Here is a 19,384-nt window from a genome sequence, read left to right as displayed (position 1 = left end):
GGAAAGGTCTGCATCACCCACACCTCTCATCTCACTATTTAACTTATATCACCCCCCAAAAAAAACAAGGGACCACCAATCACTGCTTAGTATCAAGGCATCAGTTACAGCTTGGAAAAACTTCCTGCCTTTTATGGGTTCATTGGCCAAAACCTCGGTAAGGAACCTCCCTTTGCACTACTTAAATGTATGGATCACTGATCTACAATTAGATAATTGTGTGACAGCTGTCATATCTAAAATCCAACATCTCTTCGATGACACAGTACTGCACACTTTTGAAAACATAACTAATAGATATGACATCTCAAAATGAGATTTTTACAAATACTTGAGGATCAGACATGCTTTAACAAATTCTAATAATCAGTTACTAGAATTTCCCAGGCAAATACAAGAGTTCCTTTCTTCTGTCAGACCTTCCATAAAAGGCATCACCCTTTTTTTTACAGCACTTTTATAATGCCCACGGCATCAATGAAACTTCCCTTTGTACTTAAATGGGAAGAAGAGTTAGGGGTAACACATTATATGGAGGACTGGTTTACAGTATTCCCTATAGTGAAACAAGTATACAAGAGCGCTTCTCATTGGGAGCCCGCTTTCAAAATATTATTAAGATGGTATCTCACACCAGCCCACATTCATAAACTCAATTATACATACCCCCTAAACTGCTGGAGAATTTGTGGCCACGTAGGTACCTATAAACATGTCTGGCGTCGCTGGCCTTGTGTTTTGTGGGGCTGGCAGATTTACCGGTACAAATAAGAACAGTCTGTGGCCAGGTTATTTTGGCAGCCAGAGCGTTGATTGCTAAATTATGGAAATCTAGTTCCCCATTGACCATCCGCGAACTGAACCTCCTCTATGCAGGCGAATTTTGAAAAGGAAAAATTATACGCCCTTCGAACACTTAAATGGTCAGAGTTAATGTCTAAATGGAATATATGGATCCAATTTCACAAACCATGCTAGATAACTACATGAATGGTATCATACTTGCCCCCTGATCGAGCAGCCCCGCTACTTTAAGCCACTTAAAGCTATGTACCTTCTTTCTTATTGTTCTGTTATTTACTTTTCTAGAAGAATGTCTTGCTTTACTGTTGAGTCTTTGTCAAGACCTTTGGTATGTACAACATACAACCCTTGCCTTTCGCTGGATCACTGTATGGATCACAAGATTGCAATGCCACTCAAATGTTTTGTTACAGTTGTGAATGTAGCTCAGGATTCTTAATAAAAACTTAAATTTAAAAAAAAATATTGCGGATAGTTTGTCTAATTTCTCTAACAACATTATCTGGGATAGTATGGAGTCTACCTTTTTCTGATATTCCTTTTTTACCCTGGTACCAATAGAGATGAGACACCCTCTCACATATGCCTTATGCGCTTCCCATTCAATGGGTGAGGTGCTGTGTGTGGAGGTGTTGATCTCAAAATACATCTCTAGTTGAGATCTGACCTGATCGAGGCGAGTTCTGTTGTTCAGCAAGGATTCGTTGAGTTTCCAATTCCATTCCCTCCTTGGTAGTGAGGCCAGGGTGAGAGTCAGGTGACATGGTGCGTGGTCAGAAATAGTGATATTCCCAATCTCTGCATCGCTGTAGACAGGCAAAAGAGAAGAAGATGTTAAGATGTGGTCAAGTCTCTGATATGATCTATGTGGATTAGAGAAGAAGGAGTAGTCCCTAGTTGTCGGATTGTTATTTCTCCAGACGTCTATCAGCTGGAGATCCTGCAACTTTCTATGCAGACTACTGATATGTTTTTGCGCTATGTGTGACCTAGATGTTGAGGAGTCAAGGATTGGGTTTAGTACCAGGTTAAGGTCTGCCCCCAGGATTACCTGACCCTCTGCAAAATGCTTTACGGTGTCTAGTGTCTTAAGAAGCCATTGTATGGTGGCTGTATTCGGTGCATACAGATTCGCTAGGGTGTATTTTCTTGAGGCAATCTCTCCTTTCAAGATCAGGAGTCTCCCTTCCGCATCTGTGAGCTGTTGAGAGAGTGAGAAAGGTATGGACTGGTGTATAGCTATGGAGACACCCTTGGAGGCTGAGGCAGGGTGAGCGCTGTGAAACCAATGATTAAATGGTCTAGAAGGCAGCTTTGGTATCTTTTTCTGGCGCAGATGTGTCTCTTGTAAAAAGACAATATGTGAGCCCATTTTTCTCAGGGCAAGCATTACCTGACCTCTCTTTTGAGGTGAATTGAGGCCCTTAACATTGTAGGTTGTCACCTTAATCTCCGCCATGTCCTGATGTATATAGGTATTTTATACTTGTCCACTAGAGCAGAAAGTTTTTAAGCTGTTTAATAGGGAGAGTAAGAGAGGGGGAAGGTGGAGGAATCAAAGCCAGAGAGAAAAGAGACAGAGGTATGTAGCAGGGGGAAAAACAACAAAAAAAACTATTAATAAGCAATATAACAGTAGCTTACTACTAGTATAGTAACTGATTTCTTCCAAGTCGCTGGAAGATAAGGTGGGGAGGAGTGGAGGTGAGTGCAAGAGACTGAAAACAAAATAATTATGCATGAGAACAAACATACTGTCCAATATAAATTGGATCTGTGTAGATTCCAACTTGACTTGTTGTACAAAAGCTCATTAGCGATAATCTGCCCAAGCATTGGGCAGTGTAAAGGACCCTTTAACTCAATAGTATTACTAATGCCAAAAAAAACTGGAGTCGATCCAAAACAGAGATGACACGTGAATGGAATATTTGCATGTCTTCTGTGTTTTGTACCTACTCCTGCTTTTGGCTACCAAATCAGAAGCCAATTCTGATGGGACCATACAGGCCTTACAGCTGCTACACAGACAGGATCCATTGTGCGTCTCATGTTTCCTTCCTTCTGACGGATCAGAAGAAAGGTCAAATAAATGATGATGTCAGCCAGGCCAAAAGGCAAAATAGTGGCCCAGTCATGAAGTGGGGAGGGTGGGAACAGAATGAGAAGTCCACAGAGTGGTCCTATGACATAGTTGTGAGGTGGAAGCAGCATGAGGAGACCACAGAGTGGCCCATTGTCAGAGTCTGGAGGTGGCGGCAGCATCAGGAGGAGGCCACAGAGCGGCACAATGACAGAGTGTGGAGGTGGTGGCAGCATCAGGAGGCCACACAGTGGCAGGGTGACATAGTGTGGAGGCGGAAGCATCATGAGGAGACCACAGAGTGGCAAGGTGACATAGTGTGGAGGAGAGAGAAGCATCAGAAGACCACAGAGTGGCAAGATGACATAGTGTGAAGGTGGCAGCAGCATGAGAAGTCCACAGAGTGGCCCTATGACATAGTTGTGAGGTGGAAGCAGCATAAGGAGACCACAGAGTGGCACAATGACATAGTGTGGAGGTGGCAGCAGCATCTGAAGACAACAGAGTGACAAGGTAACATAGTGTGGAGGTGGCAGCTTCATAAGAAGCATGCATTAGCACTATAATATTTTTTGTGACTATGGCATTATTGTACTTTATCTGGTTTGCAGAGTGCTGTTGCATTACCCCCTTTTTCCCCAGATTCATGAGGAGACCACAGAGTGGCTAGGTGACATAGTGTGGAGGTGGCAGCAGCATCAGGAGACAACAGAGGTACCAGGTGACAGAGTGGGGAGGTGGGTGGCAATAACAGTACCAGCTGAAGATGTGTGGCATAAGGCAGGTGGCAGCATCAGAATAGATTGGTATTGCCAGTTTGGCTGCCCAGTAGTCCAGCAGATCTTCAATGACGGCTGGAAGGGTGCACTCCAAGTATGCCACCACCGGCTCGTTCAGGTGGTTCTGTTCTATGTCTAGCTGCTTGTGAGTAGTTTTTTCACTAGGCAGGTGAAGAAAGCTGCTCATCAGTGACTCTAGACTCAGGCTGCTGCTGATGGAGCTGGTACTGCTCCTACCACCCCACTCCTTCCCAGCAGCCATGGTAGTATAGCGTGAGTGCAGAGGGCCCTCCGTTCAGGCCTGCGAGAGGATGGACAATGGCGCAGATAGGCAGCGGCCAACTGACTACATAGGATGTCTCTATAGTAGTTCAGTTTGTCCTCCCTCTCAGCGGGTGTAAAAAAGGCCCCCATTTTGGACCGGTAGCGAGGGTCCAACAAGGTGGAGAGTCAGAAGTCATCCCTCTGCCGAATGGTGAAAATTCGTCTGTCACTATGCAAGCAAGTGAGCATGCATCAGGCCACTTGTGCAAGTGACTCGGAGGGACTCCCTGCCTACATTTCCACTGCATACTGCCACGGTGTGTCTGGGTCCTCTGATCATCCTGTAGCTCCTCTGGCTGCTCCTGCTCCTCCTCTCCTGTCACCTGTGTATAAAAAACACCCATTTCGCTACACATTGCTGGTGCGCCAATGTCCTCCTCCTCCTTCAGTTCAACGCCCACAGGGCTCATGTGGCTGTGAGATGTAGGCGCCACGTCTCCAGTCCCCTGACCAGCCAGATTTACCAGCATCTGTTCCAAGACATGAAGCAGTGGAATGACAATGTTCATCCCGTAGTCCTGGCGACTGAAAAACAGCGTGGCCTCCTCAAAGGGCCTGAGAAAACGGCAGGTGTCACGTATGAGCTGCCACTGGCTGAAATCTAAATTATACAGGGGAGTACTCCTGTCCGCTTGGATCATCAAGATATCGTTTATGGACTTTCTCTGTTCGTACAGTTGGTCCAACATATGGAGGATGGAATTCCAACTGGTCGAAACGTCGCATATCAGCCTATGTTGGGGGATTCCAGTCTGCCGTTGCAGCTGAAAGAGTATGTGCTTTGCTGAGTACGAGTGGCATTGTCAGACAGCAGGGTTGCTGTTTGACTCTTGGGTCCTGCTGCCTACTAGGGCAGTGCCGCTTTGTCACCGCATTGTGCTGCGCCTTTTTGTCAGAGTAGGTCCCACTCAAAGAGGCGACCTTGGTGTGGTGAGTGAGCTTATGCCTTTTGATCAAAACGTACACTAATGCCTCTTGTACAGCATGTAGTATGGGGGGCTGTACACTTTAATATGGTGCTTAGAAGCGAGTTTAATTAGATCAAAGCATAGCATTGTGGAAGTGCGATCCAGTTCTGTTTTTCTCCCCTTGATATACTGGCTGAAATCAAAGTTACACAGGGGAGTACTCCTGTCTGCTTGGATCATCAATAAATCGTTTATGGACTTTCTCTGTTCGTACAGTTGGTCCAACATATGGAGGGTGGAATTCCAAAGGGTGGAAATGTTGCATATCAGCCTATGTTGGGGGATGCCATTCTGCCGCTGCAGCTGAAGGAGTGCTTTGCTGAGTACGAGTGGCTGAAGTGCATGGAAAGTTTCCTGGCCATTTTTAGGATGTATTGCAGATGGGTGGAAGACTTCAGGAACCACTTGACAACCAGATTGAACACATATGCCATGCAGGGCGCATGGCTCAGCCCTTCTTGATGCAGCGCCGACACCATGTTCTTCCCGTTGTCGGTCACCATGGTTCTGATTTTCAGTTGTCAAGGAGAAAGCTAGGATTCGATTTCTTAATTAAGGACACGCAGCAGTTCCTCCCCTGTGTGACTCTGTTCGCCCAGGCAAACGAGGTGCAGAACAGTGTGACACCGCCATGCCCTGCACATGTGGTATGCTGGAGGGGCACTGTGAATTGTCCCTGCAGTGGAGGCTGAGGACATGGTGGAGGATGCGGAGGCAGAGACAGACATTGTCGCAGGACCAACAGCGTGAGAACATGGAGGCAGAAGCGGCGTGACCGGGCCAAGTTGTTGGTGTGGCTGTGCAGGAACCACATTCACCCAGTGGGCTGTAAAGGACATGTATTGTCCCTGACCAAAGTCATAGGTCCACAAGTCTGCGCTGCCGTGCACTTTGGCAGACACAGACAGGTTCAAGGACTGGCCTACCTTCTGTTCTACATACGTGTGCAAGGATGGTACTGCCTTTTTGGCAAAGAAATTATGGCTTGGGACTCTCCACCTCGGCTCGGCACAAGTTCTCTGAAAGGTGCAGAGTTCACCACTTGGAAAGTGAGGGACTGCAGCACTAGGAACTTGGCCAGGAGCACATTCAGCTTCTGCGCTGTTGGATTAGTGCACGCATAATGTTGTCTCTTGGCAATCGCTTCAGTGATCGATTGCTGACATAATGACTGACAAGGAATAGGAGGAGGAGCAGAAGCATCAGGACCAGCAGATGATGGGAAGGACAGACAGCTCCCTTCGGCTGAGGTGGTGGAGCCTTAACTGCCTGGAATCGGGTGCGTGCCACTGGGTGATGCACTGCAGTAGGCTGGACCACCACATCGGAGCCACAGTTCTCCCAGGCCACTTTATGGTGACGCTGCATATGTTGACGCAGGGCCGTGGTGCCAACATTGGCATTCTGGCCACGCTTCACGTTCTGCCCACAGATTCTACAAATGGCCATGTTCACCTCCTCCGGCGGCTTAACAAAAAACTGACACACCGCTGAGTAGGTGATTTTACCCCCAACACTCCCTACTGACTGACTGCTACCGCCGCTGTTTCTGTGAACCCCTGCACCACTAATTTCCGGGCGGGTAGGCTCCTGCGAGCAGGTGGTCTACCCCGGGCATGTTTGGCTACTGACCTCCCATTGCTGCCACCCTGCTGACTCCCGGCCACGCTAGCGACTTGCTGGCTCTGCCGCTGCCTCACGGGCAAGCTGCCACTCTCTTCTCCCGATGATGATGAAGCCCCTTCGTCACCCGGCTCCCAAGTGCAATCAGCTACATCATCATCATCGAGTACTGTATGCACGTCACTGATGTCTTCTTCAACAGTCCCTGGGTCAGGAGCCTGACCGCTCGCAACACCAGCTCCCACGCCACTCACCTCATCACTACTTTCCCGCTTAGTGGAGAAAGCGGCGGATTTCTCCTCCACATCTTGGCTTGCCAGTAGCTGCTGACTGTCCTCTAGCTGACACTGGGAGCTCAGGCCTCTCGAAGTGACCCCTGCTGCTACGGCCCCTTACTCTGCTATGACCTCTGCCTGAGCCAGAAACATTTAGTGTGCAGGGCCTGGCACTTCTCTGTCTGACATACTGTTACATCAAATAAATAAATAAAAAGGAAATTAAAACACCCCAAAAAAGTCTGTAATTTTCCAACTTCACCACACAACGGGTAATAAGCCCTTTTTATCCCACTTTTTATCCCATCGCCGGAACTGCCTGCCCGATCAGTCATGCAGGTCCAGATGCAGGTCCGTCTCACAAATGCATTGCAAGAACAGATCCGTCTGTCCGTTTGTCATACGGACAAACGGATCTGTTTCCGGTATTTTGAATGCCGGATCCGGCACTAATACATTCCTATGAAAAAAAATGCTGGATTCGGCATTCAGGCAAATGTTGAGTTTTTTTGGCCGGAGATAAAACCGTAACATGCTGCGGTATTATCTCTATCCTGATCAGTCAGAAAGACTGAACTGAAGACATCCTGATGCATCCTGAATGGATTGCTCTCCATTCAGAATGCATGGGGATAAAACTGATCAGTTATTTTCCGGTATAGAGGAACTCTATGCCGGAAAAGAATAACGCTAGTGTGAAAGTACCCTTATACACACAAAAAAGGGCTTTAGAACATATAACTGCACTGCTGAACGGCAAATAGGCCCTTATTTTTTTCCACTTATACACGCCACAGAAGGCTTTAGAACATATAACTGCACCACTGAACAGCAAATATATATTTATTTTGCCACTAATATATGACAAAAAGAGCTTTAAACATATAACAGCACCGCTGAACGGCAAATATATATTTATTTTGCCACTAATGCACGGCAAAAAGGGCTTTAGAACATATAACTGCACAGCTGAACGGCAAATAGACCCTTATTTTTTTCCACTTATACATGCCACAGAAGGCTTTAGAACAAATAACTCCATCGCTGAACAGCAAATATATTTTTATTTTTCCACTAATACATGGCAAAAAAGGCTTTAGAACATATAACTGCACCACTGAACGGCAAATATATTTTTATTTTGCCATTATTACACTGCAAAAAGTGCTTTAGAACATATAACTGCACCGCTGAACGGCAAATATATTTTTCTTTTGCCACTAATACACGACATAAAGTGCTGTAATTTTCTAACTTCACCGCACAACAGCCAATAAGCCCTTTTTTTTCTCACTAATACAAGCCAAAAAATGCTTTAGAACATATAACTGCACCGCACAAGGGCAAATAAGACTTAGAAATATTTCCTTCTAATAAACCATGTTAATGGCTGTATCAAACAGCACTTGCACCCCAATAACAAGAATGGTTTGCTGGAATTACAGAGCTGTATAATGGCATTTTGGATCCCCAGTCAGTGCAGCAAGGTGTAATAGGATTGTTGCTATTACCCAGTCTGTAACCTTCCCTACTGAACCCTGTTCAACATAAATGCTGTGGAATGATTCCTCCCTATCCTTTCCCTACACCTTGAATAATCTTTCCCTGCACTTGTATATTGTTTTATTAGCACAATGAAGTTTTTCCTAGCACTGTCCGTAGCGCCTGCTGACATCTCTCCCTGCACTAAGTACACTGGAAAATGGCAGAATGCAAGATGGCTGAGGCTATATATAGGGCTGTGACATCACAGGGCTGGCTGCTGATTGGCTGCATGCATGGCATTATGGGTGATCCCGCCTTCCCAGAGTTCCTTTCTCCTTGTTCTCACACGTGCAGCAGCCATTTTAGGAAAAAATGCGATTCGTTACCACGAAGCGTGAGGACATTCGGATTCGGTGTGAATCAAATAAAACCTGAAATTCGAATCGAATTCCACTTTGTCAACTTCGATTCGCTCATCTCTATTAGCTATAAGACACCTAATTCCAGAAACAATTGGTCAGCCTGGTGGGCAGATAGGGTTTTTATGCATTTTGGGTATGCAATAAAATAAATAAATATGTTGTGAGGAACTCGTTATAAACTTGGGCCCCCATTTCCCGCAGTGCTTTGTGACCAGGGAGGCACAAAGTCTTCATGGTGCCTAGGGCAAAAATTTAAACAGCACCGGCCCCCATGCCAAATTTTGACCTAACCCCTTCCCTCCTGCCAGAGGTGTAACTTGACCAGCATGCACATTCTATAATGCCGGTGTCTTTTTATGTGGCACAAGGTTCTTTGGGCCCCTTCAGGGTCCTGGGCCTGGTTGCGACTGCTACCTCTGCACCCCTATAGCGACGACCCTGGTAGGATGCGATTGCAATTGAATTTACATGTTTTTATCATTAGTTGTACATTCCTGATCATATTGTTTGTATTTTGGATTACAATACCGCCCCCTTTGTCAGCTGGCCGGATAGTGATCTGTTTGTTTGTAATTCTTTAAGGGCCCTAATTTCCTGTTGTGTGAGATTGTGAGGTGCACATTTCATATTTCTAATCTCTTTGTCAACTACTGTACAGTTCATGACTAATTTCCTGCCTAGGATATTTCTTATAACTAGGTTGAAGATCTATATGAACATACTTAGACTGAATAATTTGTCTTCCGGATTTTTCGTATGATATGATGCTTATTATGACACAATTTGCTAATACGTTTTTCAACCCTATATAAATATCTAATTTATTCACCTGACGTCTTGGAGCAAATTTTAAACCTTTATGAAATAATTTGACTTGATAGGGTGATAGTTTTGTGCCACTAAGATTATATATTTGTGCTTCTTCTATTCCAGTTTGACCATTGACCATCTTGAATTGTGTGAAATTTAAACTTTCTTCTATTTCTTTTTCGTACTCTCTTTTGTGTTTGATTAAATTGATGAATCTGCCCAAATTGTGTCTTTTTAAAAGCACCATACCATATGAAAAATCCAGCAGAAAGATAAACCATTCAGTCTAAATATGTTCAACCAGACTTATCTTCGACTTAAGGAATATTCTAAGCAGGAAATTAGTCATGAGCTTGACACTCTTAAAAATTTTGTTGAGAAAGAGATTAGAAATATGAAATGTGCACCAGGAAGAAATAATCTTACACCACAGGAAATTAGGGCCCATAAAGACAAACAGATCACTATCCCCTTAAAAAATTGGGATTTTGGACAAACAAGAATATGTGTAAAGAGCTGGCTGTGGACTAAAAATTACTGGACCAATGGAATTAGAGCGCTGCAAACTTTTTCCAGCATGAAGCACTGGTTACGTTGATTTTTATTGTTGTGTTTTATCAGATATATTCCTTTTCTGGTGTTTTAGGGTACATAATAAACTTTGTTAGTGGGTCGGGAGGGGCACCGTGGGAGCCACAGTCCATCCATACTCACGCCATTCTCATCCAGACCCCGGAGATGGAGATGAGATTGGTAATTAGAGTAAAGCAATAATTCCATTAGCCTCATTAGTGTCTCGGGGGCCTCAATTAGGCCAATGTTCTCCCAGCCACTACTCCCATTATGTGGATGGTGACGGGTAGACCCATTGGTGCTGTAGCCACAGGGGGTCTCCTATGTAGTCTTAGGTAAGGGGCTCTGCCTCAGGGAAATACAGCAACTAATGCACAGTTAACATTGGGTGGGGGTGTTCCCAGGGGGACATGCTCAGACCTGGGGGTGGCATTGCGGTACTTAGAACACTGACTAGGGGATGGGGGGGTTGCTGGGGATTCATGTGCTTCAGCCGTGGTGTCCGTCATCTGGATAAGCATCAGCTGTGACTGAAAAATATAATGTCCAGTGATCCTAAAGTTGTGGGCCAACCTAAAACATTAGGAGATCCTAAGCTGGATTTACATGGGTCAACTGAGTGGCCAATTATCGGGAAGGAAGTGTTCCTTCCTGACAGTCGGCTACTTGTTCAGTAAAGGACATTTACATGCAGTGATCTCCTTCACAATATGAGGATGAGGGATCGCTATTGCAATCCCTAGTCCTCACACAGAATCATGATTTCTGAGCAGCAGATCTCTGTTTAGACAGCATGATCTGGTGTCCCAGAAGCCATGATTAGTAGTGCTTGCATGAACGACAGGATCACTCAATGAACAAGCATTTAGCTCGTTCATCGGCTGATCTGTGGCACATTTACATGGCCAGATTGTCAAGAATGACCATTTGCAGGAACGGTCATTTCCAGTGATCTGCTCGATTCCCGGGCCGTGTAAATGCAAGTGCATTGTACACTTTGATTATAAGTTAGGTATTGAAAGGATAAATTTCTTTTTTGAATGAGAAGATAGGCTGAAATCTATACAGATCCAATTTATATTGGACAGTATCATGTTTATTGTCACATATAATTATTTTGTTTTCAATATAATATTTTAACATCAAACCACAGGTACCGCCATGGGTACGATATTCGCACCAAGCTTTGCTAATCTTTTTATGGGTCACTGGAAATACTATCACATCCTACTGATATTGATGTGATCTAAATTAGTTAAAATATTTTATAGAAGAACTCAATCATAATACATCAGTCTTACATTTGCACCGCATATTATTCAGGAAGTAGTGGAGTTCTTAGACCTTAAAATATTATATAAAAGTAACAAATTAGAGTACACTGTCTACCATAAGCCTACCTTTTAAAAAACTCTTGATACAGTAACATAGTAACATAGTACATAAGGCCGAAAAAAGACATTTATCTATCCAGTTCGGCCTGTCATCCTGAAGTTGATCCAGAGGAAGGCAAAAAAAATTGTCCCCACTTTAGGGAAATAAAAAATTCCTTCCCGACTCCAATCAGGCAATCAGAATAAATCCCTGGATCAACGGCCCCTAGTAGCTATAGCCTGTAATATTATTACGCTCCAGAAATACATCCAGGCCCCTCTTGAATTCCTTTATTGTACTCACCATCACCACCTCCTCAGGCAGAGAGTTCCATAGTCTCACTGCTCTTACCGTAAAGAATCCTCTTCTATGTTTGTGTACAAACCTTCTTTCCTCCAGACGCAGAGGATGTCCCCTCGTCACAGTCACAGTCCTGGGGATAAATAGATGATGGGATAGATCTCTGTACTGCCCCCTGATATATTTATACATAGTAATTAGATCTCTCCTCAGTCATCTTTTTTATAAAGTGAATAACCCTAATTTTGATAATCTTTCAGGGTACTGTAGTTGCCCCATTCCAGTTATTACTTTAGTTGCCCTCCTCTGGACCCTCTCCAGCTCTGCTATGTCTGCCTTGTTCACAGGAGCCAAGAACTGTACACAGTACTCCATGTGTGGTCTGACTAGCGATTTGTAAAGTGGTAGTACTATGCTCTTATCACGGGCATCTATGCCCCTTTTGATGCAACCCATTATCTTATTGGCCTTGGCAGCAGCTGCCTGACACTGGTTTTTGCAGCTTAGTTTGCTGTTTATTAAAATTCCTAGGTGCTTTTCCATGTCAGTGTTACCGAGTGTTTTACCATTTAGTATGTACTGGTGACTTGCATTATTCCTTCCCATGTGCATAACTTTATATTTGTCAGTGTTAAACCTCATCTGCCACTTATCTGCCAAACCTCCAATCTATCCAGATCCCTCTGTAGCAGTATACTGTCCTCTTCAGTGTTAATTACTTTACACAGTTTTGTGTCATCTGTGAAAATTGATATTTTACTATGCAAGCCTTCTACAAGATCATTAATAAATATATTGAAGAGAATAGGGCCCAATACTGACCCCTGAGGTACCCCACTAGTGACAGTGACCCGATCTGAGTGTGTACCGTTAATAACCACCCTCTGTTTTCTAATACTCAGCCAGTTACTTACTCACATACAGACATTTTCTCCCAGTAAAATTAGAAAAATATGCTACAGAACTTTCTAAATAATTTAGAGAAAAACAATATCTAAAGAAAGTTCTGATAAAATCACTCGACCAAGTGACAGCCTTGGATAGAAGCACAGTTTTTGGTGATCAGGAGGGAGAGGTGGAGAATACCAATTCTGCCACTGATGTACATGAGAGAAGTCACTGATGAATGTACAGTATGTAAGTGGCAACCTTTTGTACCAGGAATGTAAAATAGTGAACTCGCTATAATCATTCCCCTTGTTACATCTAGAATCTCAGTGAGAGATGCTATGGATATGCCTTTAGATATTTTATTGAATGTGCCTTGAGAAATTATGATAGAGGTCAAAGGAAAATCCTCTCTCCAGCTTTGTTATGCATGTCTGACAAACAGACTGAAAGAGCTTGCAGAAGAGGTGGAGTTCCAAGATGAATGACATAAATTTCAACCATACATAGCTTATAAAATCACATATAACAATGGCACTTGACGGTAGCAAAGTACGCTTAGTATTGTGGATAACAAATATAACAGAATGCAATAATAAATTCTAGTTGAAAGCCATAGCTGGCACTACGGAAGAAGAATGTAAAATGTGAAACAAAGTTAATATTACTTTTTATTCATACTATTAAATGATTGAACCTATCATTTCTAAACAGTGCCATTTTTTTTACAAGAAGATAGGCACCCCATTGTATATACCAGCGTCCTCAGAAGGTATCATTCCTGCAAGACTATTATTTTGTTTCTCTAGCAGGCTGTTCCGGATGGACATTTATATGGACATTTGTGATTAATTTTATTTGTTACATCTACTTATTATTTAGCTATATTTTTTTATATCGTTATTTGTGACTTTTGTCTTAGAAATAAATATTTTATTCATCAAATATACAAAATTAGACTGTTTGTGGTGTGAGCAGCTAATATAATTTTTCACATCCAAAAATGATGCCTGAGTGGGGGCAGATCCCTGCCTGTCTATAAACACACACACATTAATGTAATGAGAAACACTGGCTTGTTCTGCATAAGCATCCAAAAATTATGCTTTAACTGGGCAGTATGCATGTCTCTACTCGTATATACTGTACACAGAAGAAACTGTGGCTTGTTTTGAAGTTGAACAAGCTTGGAAAAATTATCCATTTTATTTCCGTGGATGTGGAAAGGGGCAGCAGAGTAGGGCACAGACAACAAGTAGATATGGGCAACTGTGTTGGGTTAATAGTGGTGGCAGTAGGGGTAATGGAAGTGGCAGTAGAGGGATTAGCAGTGGGCAGTAGCAGCAGCTATATGGTGCAGAAAATGATGGTAGGCAGGCAGACAGCAGCAGTCGTATGATAAGGCAGGCGATAAATAGCCACATCAGCAATGGTGGATAAAATCATTTGCCTCAGCCAGAGGTGTAAAAATCCTCAGGGATCCATGACCCCTGCCATGTTGAAAACCCTCTCTGAGATGACAAAGGCCCGAGTCCAGGTAGGACTGAACCTGGATGTTTAGATAGTAGGTCACCATTTGCTGATTCGTGCCAACCTTGTGCAGCACATATAAAATAAAAAGCTGTTCCATCATATTGATGATACTGAATTGATTGCTGCTGCAGCGGAGGCAATGGGAGGTGAGTGACTCAGTGGGAGGTGGACAAGGTTCTCCTGGTCAGACACATGGGTGGCAGTCATCTGCTCTCCTAATTCTGCTACAGGCTGTGTACACAGTGTATCATGGTAATAAATCAATTTGGCATCCCTTTTGACAACAGGAAAACCTTACCCCATTTTTCAAGGGACTAAAAGCATGGCTATCCAGTAATCAAACTTCTCCATGCTAAGGATACGCCTGACAGTACATAAGCAAGCAACTAAGCAAGTAATCTCCTCCTGCTCCCCCTGAGGTAGATCCTCCTCCACTTCCTCCTTCATGCCCCAATAGTTACAGTGCTGCGGAAGCTTTCCTTCTTCCACTGTCTCTTCTTGCATCAGCGTGAGCATCTGCTCTAAGATAAATATCAGGGGGATGACATGCTACAATTCCCCCTAATGACAAGTCTGGTGGCCTGAGTACATGAAATACATCTCTGATGAGCTGCAACTGCTAGACCTCAGAACAACAAATGTTCCCTGCTAAGGTGGTCTGGTGCATAACAAAATCATTCACGGCTTTGCACCGGTAGTACATATGCTCTAGCATATGCAAGGTGGAATTCCAACAGGTTGGAAAGTTGTGGATCAAGTGGTTAAATGGCAGGCCATTCTGTCGCTGCATGACCAGGAGGCCGCAAGATCATTTTATCTCATCAAGCAAAGTTCTGCACCAGCGACATGGTGTCCCTGAAGCTGGTAATGCCTCCCATGCCATTTTATTGACGGGGCTGGTCACATCACATCGCTGAGGCTCTGCTCCCGCTACTGAGGCAGCGACTACGCATACGCCGCTACTCTTCTTGCAGAAGCAGAGACTCTGTGCTGGTGACGCCACTTGGAGCAGTTGCACATGGGCATATCAGGGCTGGCTGAGATGTCCGGCCCCGCCAATCAAGCAGCTGAGTGAGCATCCTCAGCTTCTGGGGACACTCCATCTCGGCTGCAAAAACCTGATTAGGCAAATTGATTTTTATGAATTAATTTGCTCATCTCTACTCTCATTAGATACTTCCGGGAGAGAAGCCACTAACAGACAGTTCTGGCAGCAGCTTTCTTCTCTTTTTCAATTAAGATCACATAAAAACTTGGCCTAGTAGATGTGTATAGAGTGTGAGACAGTGACAAGTCTCACGCAGGGTAGAGGCAAGGAAGGGGTGGATAGTTCGGTCCACACCCCTATTCCACCACAGACGAGACCAGCTGGAAGTAGCCAGTCTGGCACAAAGCACCTCTCAGGGTGTCAGCAAGGGGGGAGTAATGTTGCCTGTGGACAGAGGCCTGGAGGCTTTGTGTGGTCCAAGCCAGGAAGACTGAGAAACCACTATTCCCCATGTGTGCTGAGACACTGGACTGGAGACAGTGGGCGTACTGTGCTCTGTACAGCCAGAAGGCTGTGGGACATTGGCTGAGAAAGCCGCTTGTGTTCACAGGGTGTGAACAGGGACTTAGGTGAGTCAGGAATATTACAGTATGTTTAGTTAGAGCCTGGACGGGCGAGTGTTTATTATTTTTGTAATTTTTCTTGTGCTGGTGTATCACAATAAATGCACTGTTTGGACCTGAAACCTGGTGTCCTGAAGCCGTATCGGTGTGAATGATCCCCTAAAAGAAAGCTACCCCTCACAATTGGCGGAGCATGCGTGCAAGTTGTCCATGAGAGAAGGGCAACGGTCAGTTGCTAGGGGCAACGACGAGACAGCAGGTGCTGCTGAAAGCTGTTTTGCCGTGTGTGGAGTAAAAGGGCCGGAAGCCTGTTTGTTCAGTGGAGCAGGGGCTGCTCGTGCTATTGTGGACTATTTTTGCTGTGGTGCAGAGATTTAAAGGGTCAGAAGCCCAGAGAAGAGACTGACTGTGCAGACCCACCTGCAGCAGGACTACGCAATTGATGATTGTGAGGTCAGAAGATCTGATACAGAAAGATCCTGCGAGTTGGTGATTGGGGGAATCCCGCTGTGGGTCACTTTAGATTCCCGCCAAGGCATGTCCTGGGTTAAGCCCGAAGTACTGGACTTTCTAAAGAGGGGCCAGAGACAGATGTCACCGTGTCTCTGACCTTTATCACGGACTATGGCCCTGTGCAATGGGAGCTCTTAAAATGTGAGAACCTGGATGTGGAGTTTGTGCTCGGCAAAGACTTTCCATTCTTCTGGCAGCTATGGAGTGGAAAAAAGGCTTCGAGTTGTGCGGCTGGAGTTCCAGAGGAAAAGATGTGTGCCATTGCCAAGGGCAACCGTCGGGAAGACAAGATGGAGAACAGTGGGGTTTTCCGGAGTTCCTATATTACCTGCGACTGTGTACAGAGTCCAAAAGAGTGCGGCTGGAGTTACCGTCCAGGAAAAGTCGGGACTCCAGGCCATGCTGTTTCCGGTGGCAACGTTTGCAGTAAGGAGTCTGCCGGTGTTCGGAATACCAGGAACCAAGAGAAGGCTGGTGATCTTGGTAGAGATGTCCGGGGAATATCGTCGTCTCCCGAATCCACGACGTCAGGCGGTAAGACTGTTCCTGTTAATAGTTGTGGGGCAGATCCAGTGACCGTAAGCTGGCCGCAGTGGAAACCGGCTGGGTCAGTGAAAAAAAAATCACTGAGGCGAAAAAACGTCTCGGAAGTGTATGACATTGGGAAAAACGCAGTGTCTGAACAGGCGGGTAAGCCTGTTGCGGATACTCCCTCACAGGAACCTGCAGGGGAGAAGGTTTCTGGATCGCCCAAAGAGACTGTGATCAAAGCTAGATTTGGGGTGGTGAAAGTCAGAGATCCCATGCTAGCCCGGGTAAGAGCATGATGGCCACCCCAGAGACTGATAGAGTGTTACATGTTCGGGACAATTATGTGAATAATAAGGACTATCCGGTGGTTCTCACTGAGGGAGAGTCTCCGGTGAGAACTGGGACTTGTGAACCTGATGTTACAAATACGCTCATACATGAGGGAATGGTGGGCCGTAATTTCCCCTTATGCTTGGAGGTTTTAAGTAATGGAGACACTTCTGCAGAGTGACAAAACTCCTGCAGAACCTGTACCTGTCCCTTTAAATGATAATGTGAAGGAGCTGCACATTGAGAATAAGGGTGCAAAGTGATGGTACCATGTTTGCCAAAATGCATAATGGAAATGTGATGTCATGTGAAATATGTGCAGCACGCCAGACCTGCAGGGTATTGCGAAGTGAGGTCACGGTTATGGGCAATCGAGGGTTACTCACTGTATTGGAGAACCCTGGGCAGGCATGCGGCAGTGAAGGAGAGGTTGACACAGTGCCTCTGGGGCACACTCGGTATGTAGGGACCAGGCCTGATGGTGGATGAGGTGCCCTGGATGTTACAGGTATTTTGAGTGCCTGGGGCAAGGTCCCTTTTGGATTCGTGACGCCAGTGCCTGTAACGGTGGCACACCGATTTATAGTTGGAATAAGTGAGGTACACAGGTGGTATAGTGAACCAAACGTTACTTTACTTAAACAGTCCAACTTTGTACAGCAAGATAGTTATACAGTCCTTTAGATCACAAGCTTCACAAGCAGGCTTATTTCACAAGATGGCAGGTATTGATCATGCAAGATACTCAGAGGGTAAATCCACAACACACTCAGAATCAGGTTGTACCTTTCCTCAGAAATAGTGTACACTGTTCTTTTAGAACTCCTGTCTGGTTTCAATCCCAAGGCCCGGATGCCTAAATGGTGGCTTAAATCCTTGGTAAAATATATCTTCCTCCCGTATTAATCCTTGCTTTGCTTTATAGTTCCTCTGCCTATTAGTGTTACTTATCTTGGCTGGAAATATCCTTACTTGTCCTGTGAATGACTGTTGGTTGCTCCCAGGAGGTCCTGTCCTTCTACTGGGGTGTCTCAACTGAGCTAATCCTAGCCTCAGGAGCTTCAGGAAGAAGAAGTAACTCCTCTAGTCCCCTGGAATGAACTACCACTCCCCTGTCTGGGCCTAACTATATATGTCTAGGGCTCTCTAGCTCCCTCTAACGCCTGGGAGGCTAAACTGCACCCTAACAGGCCTGACACCAGTTAACACAGGGAAAAGCATACACATGACATTAAATGTAATAAGGCACATTAACCCTTGTGTAGTGCCCACCTTTACCTAGTGGGACACTACATACAACCACGCTATAACGTTGCTCGTCCTCGGCGCAACATGGAGGGGCCCTGCCTGGCTGGATACTGCAGCCTGAAAGACAAAATAGAGAACAGGCATACACAGCAATTATCACAGCAACAATATAAAGATTAACAAACAGTGTAACTGAAAGGAATGGTGAAAAGGGGCGTCGTTCTCTTCTCTCAGGATAATGTAAGGGAACAGGGGCGCTGACCTGGTGTCACGGCCATGGCTATGACCGTGACTCCTTAACCGCATGCGGTTGCCTGCGGTTTGTTTTTGGTAGTTCAACCACAGGTGAGGGCTACTTGTGTGTTGCCTCACTTGTGGTTGCCGCGGGCAACATGTGGTTGGAGATTGTCGCAGATAGCAGCCTGAGCTGGTGCTAGGCAGCTTGCGGCATCTTCATGCGGTTACACCTTGCAACCTTTATGTTAGGTGTGTGTGTGTATGTTATGCACGTTGTATGTATTGTGTGCACTTCCCGTTTAAGTGGTGTTTTTCCCTTCTGTGGTGTTGGAAGGGTTAACTCCCTTCCCAGTGTGCGTGTGTCTCACTGGGTGTGTCTGACTGTGGGTGTGGCTACTTGGCCTATAAAGCCTCTCACTTTTACATGGCTCAGGAGGTTGCTTCAGTCATGCTGGCTGGAGCAGCCTCCTGTGTTTCTTCCTGCCTGTGAGAGCCACCCCTGTGGTCATAAAAATATTGTCGTTATGTTTATGTCTTCTTGTATGTCATGTTGTATGTGATGTTCTGTTGGGACCTTCCTTGTTACTTTGTGCAGTTTACGGTTCTGGATTCCTGTTGCACAGGGATCCAGTCAGCAAGGCTGTGGCAGGTTGGTGGAACTTCTAGTTCGCCT

At 45.1% G+C, this 19,384-nt stretch overlaps 1 long non-coding RNA gene across 1 annotated transcript; it reads left to right on the top strand.

Moving 5' to 3' along the window:
• The first annotated feature begins 2,973 nt into the window (after nucleotides 1-2,973).
• On the top strand, nucleotides 2,974-15,770 carry LOC121005063. Its single transcript, XR_005779867.1, has 3 exons — nucleotides 2,974-2,984; nucleotides 10,242-10,244; nucleotides 15,519-15,770. It is a non-coding gene; the product is annotated as an uncharacterized LOC121005063 (long non-coding RNA).
• Nucleotides 15,771-19,384: the final 3,614 nt, after the last annotated feature.

This window comes from Bufo bufo, chromosome 6 (assembly GCF_905171765.1).
Source record: "Bufo bufo chromosome 6, aBufBuf1.1, whole genome shotgun sequence".
Taxonomy (NCBI): domain Eukaryota; kingdom Metazoa; phylum Chordata; class Amphibia; order Anura; family Bufonidae; genus Bufo; species Bufo bufo.
The sequence above is the reverse complement of the archived record's forward strand: the minus strand, read 5'-3'. Positions and strand labels throughout refer to the sequence as shown.